Raw genomic sequence first — 3,507 nt, forward strand, 5'->3', positions numbered from 1 at the left:
AGACCTTGTTTCCCCTAGCACCCCCTGGCATAACAAGGACCAATGGCCACAAGTTGTTGGAGAGTAGGTTTAGATTAGACATCCGTAAGAACTACTTCACAGTTAGGGTGGCTAGGATCTGGAGCCAACTTCCAAGGGAAGTGGTGCTGGCTTCTGCCCTGGGGATCTTTAAGAGGAGGCTTGATGCCTACCTAGCTGGGATCATTTGAGCCCAGTTTTTTCTCCTACCCAGGCAGGAGGTCGGACTTGAAGATCTATAAGGTCCTTTCCGACCTTACTTCTACGATTCTATAACTCTATGATTCAGGCCCCAAGAAGCCCCTTGCAGGCTGAAAATTTGTGAGTCTGCAAGGGAGAACCCATAGTTTCCCACATTTTTCTCAGTTAAAGGAGAAAATCCATGTTTTTCCACAGGGAACAGAAAGCCTGGACCCTGGGCCTCAGTCATCATTCCTAAGAAATGTTTTCCTCATGTGCTGATGTATTTACAGGAAGTTGTTCTTTGAGTAATGTAGGGATCATGGTGAGGTGTGGGAGAAAAGGTGGCCCCACAAGTATGTAGGAACCAGACTATTTAGGGCCTGATACATTAAAACCAGCAACTTGAATTGTACTTGGAAAGCTATTTGGATCCAGTGCATATGTTGGAGGATTGGGATTATGTGCTCCCAGTGACACACTCCCTTCAGAATGCGGACTGTCACATTCTGCACCAGCTGCAGCTTCTGAATGGTTTTCAATAATAGTCCTCTCTAGAGAGCAACAGTCTTGAGGCTACAAAGGCACAGATGATGGTAGACAGATAGAAATCTGAAAGCAACGGTTGCAGCCTTTGTACTACAAATAATTGGTGAAAGTGACTTCTAGCCACTGGATTACTGTTTCTTAGATTAGGATAGTAAACAAACAAAGCATATCCTTAATTGTGCTGTTATTATTCATCTAAAGAATGATCTGCTTTTTGCACTCTACCCTTTCTGGTTTCAATCATTCTAGCAGAAGACAGGAAAGGATGTCACTTAAAGACTGGCTGGTTCAGTTAGCCCCAAGATGCTCCTCTGCTCTGCCTTCTGCTTGACCTGAGACTAACAACATGTTTAACTACCTCTCTCAATCATTCATGAACAGGGAACCTGGCTTTCTCTTATTAAAAAAAAAAAATCCCAATTTTCAGGTTAAAAATGTAACCCAAAATCCACATTATTCTGTGATCAAAATGAAATGCCATTAATATATATGGATCAACTGTTGATACGGCATTTCATTTTGATTACGGAAAAATGTGGATTTATGGTTACTCTTTTTAGTGGCAATTAATGCTGACAACATTCCCCCACCATCAAATTTTTGGATTTAGCCTGTGGGTCAGGTATTGAGCAGCCTTGTTGTAAGTGAACCTTCAACAACTAATAGCTGCAGTACTATGGATTAGCTTCCATGTGTAGGAGTTGTGTGTTATGCAAGCTGACATGCAAAAAAGTCCAGTTCCTTTTAGACCACTGTCAATTGTTCAGGCAGACAGAATTTATGACCGAACAAGCATATGATTTGGGATAGTGTAGTTATTAATTAGCATATTGCCACTTTATATGGATACATTTAAACTTTGCTCACATTTTGAGTTAAGAATAAGTAAAAATATAAAAACAAAGATTCTAAATTAATGATGTAAATTGATTGATTTTTTTTTTACTTTCTTCCTCCTCTATATTTTCCCTCATCTTTATTCTACGCTCCCAGCTCTGATTTTCTTCATCTGTATAGGTCAGCTAAGGCCTTTTTTCAGTCTGCTTTTGCTTACAGAAGATGAGGTGGCATTTTTTGTTGGCAAAGAACCTGAATATTCCGGTAATTGAAGCCAATATAGGCAGAGGACATAGAGCTACTAATTGGAGTAGAGAAGTTTGCATACGTGCAGTCATTTACTAAGAAATGACCATAGTGATTGTTCAAATCACTTCAATTTGATTGGTTAATAAATGTCAGGCAGAGTTCAGACATTTTCATGGTTTAGGGGTTTTTTCCCCCTAAAATAGCTTGACTGTGATTTCACAATTCATAAAAATCAAAATGAAAGAAACTGATTTAGAAAAGTTATGTGGAAAAACATGCACAGGTAAGCAAAGAGTTCTATAGAAAAAAAATCATGAAAATTATATAATTTAATAAAATGTATCCTTTTTTCTGCAGACTTAAACAAAACTTCAAAAATCTGTAACAAGGACATCATTCTCTGTATCACTGAAGGAGAGTCTAACCAGTCTCTGTATTACATTTTATAAAATTTAAGACTGCAGAAGACTAAAAACAATGTATTGTTGTACATCAGAAACTCTACATCATTCTAACATTCTAAGGCATTCAATTTTAACGTTTTTGATTTTAGAAAACTAGAGCTCCCAAGAAAATAAAATCTTTTCAAGTGATATATAAATTGTGGTTCCATTCTTCAAAATGATTCTGAAAATGACATTGAAGGTCCCATATTACAGTCTCTCAATGGTTTTCAAAGGTAGTTTTCCTTACATGCAGGTTGCTTTAACTCCAGTTAAAATGACCAATTCCCACTTTCTTCAGTAAAAGGCCACAGGTTAGCAAGTACTAGTACAATGTTTTCCCCTAAATGCAAATTAATCTTGGGATGTGAAAATCTATGTAATATTGTCTACACTAAAGGTATTACAACTGAATCCAACCTCCACAGTTATAACCAGGGATCCTATTTTTCTCTTATAAAAAATCCCCAAAATTCAGTTTTAAAAACAAGTAGCCCAAAATCCACATTTTTTCATGTTTAAAATGAAATGCCACCATAGAGCCAGCTATAGTGGTATTTCATTTTAAATCAGGGAAAAAATTGGATTTTGGGTTACTTTTAAAAAAATGAAAATTGGGGATTTTTTTTTTTTTTTTTAAATCAGAGTAATCCAGGATCTCTGGTTATTACAACTCTAAAAGCCACAGACATTTTATGCTGCTGTCATTTAGATCCATGACTTTTTTTTTTAAACAAAATGAATTGGCAGAGAGGTAAATGAGACAAATTTTAGACCCACAATTAAAACATAGTTAAGAACTAGTGCAACTTAGGAAAAAAATTGAAACAGTTTATGTCAACTTTTGCCAGTTTTATTGAAATTGAACTGTTCCACAAAGACATGTCAATTTTGATAAATTTCAACCGCTATTGAGGTTTCTTCCTGTCATTTCACATGACCAGCTTTCTGGCAGTACATCTCGGCAATTTTGTGAAGCCAGGAGCCTATAAACCTTGGATTTCATGCTTTTCTAGCAGCTGAATTCACAAGCTGTGTCCAGTTGAGTGCAGTCATGTGGTTTGTGGCTCTGCAGACCTGACTGCAGCACCACACACTGCACATTCAGGCATTTCCCATGCTGCTACTTACAGAAAAAAAAGCAGGGCTGTGCATGCTTTCCCACACAGAAAAAGCATGCTTTCCCATGCAAAAAAAAAAAAAAAAAAAAAAAAAAAAAAAAAAGGGTTAA

The sequence above is a fragment of the Gavialis gangeticus genome, unplaced genomic scaffold (genome assembly GCF_001723915.1).
Source record: "Gavialis gangeticus isolate Ggan-Ray unplaced genomic scaffold, GavGan_comp1, whole genome shotgun sequence".
In the NCBI taxonomy this organism is placed as follows: domain Eukaryota; kingdom Metazoa; phylum Chordata; order Crocodylia; family Gavialidae; genus Gavialis; species Gavialis gangeticus.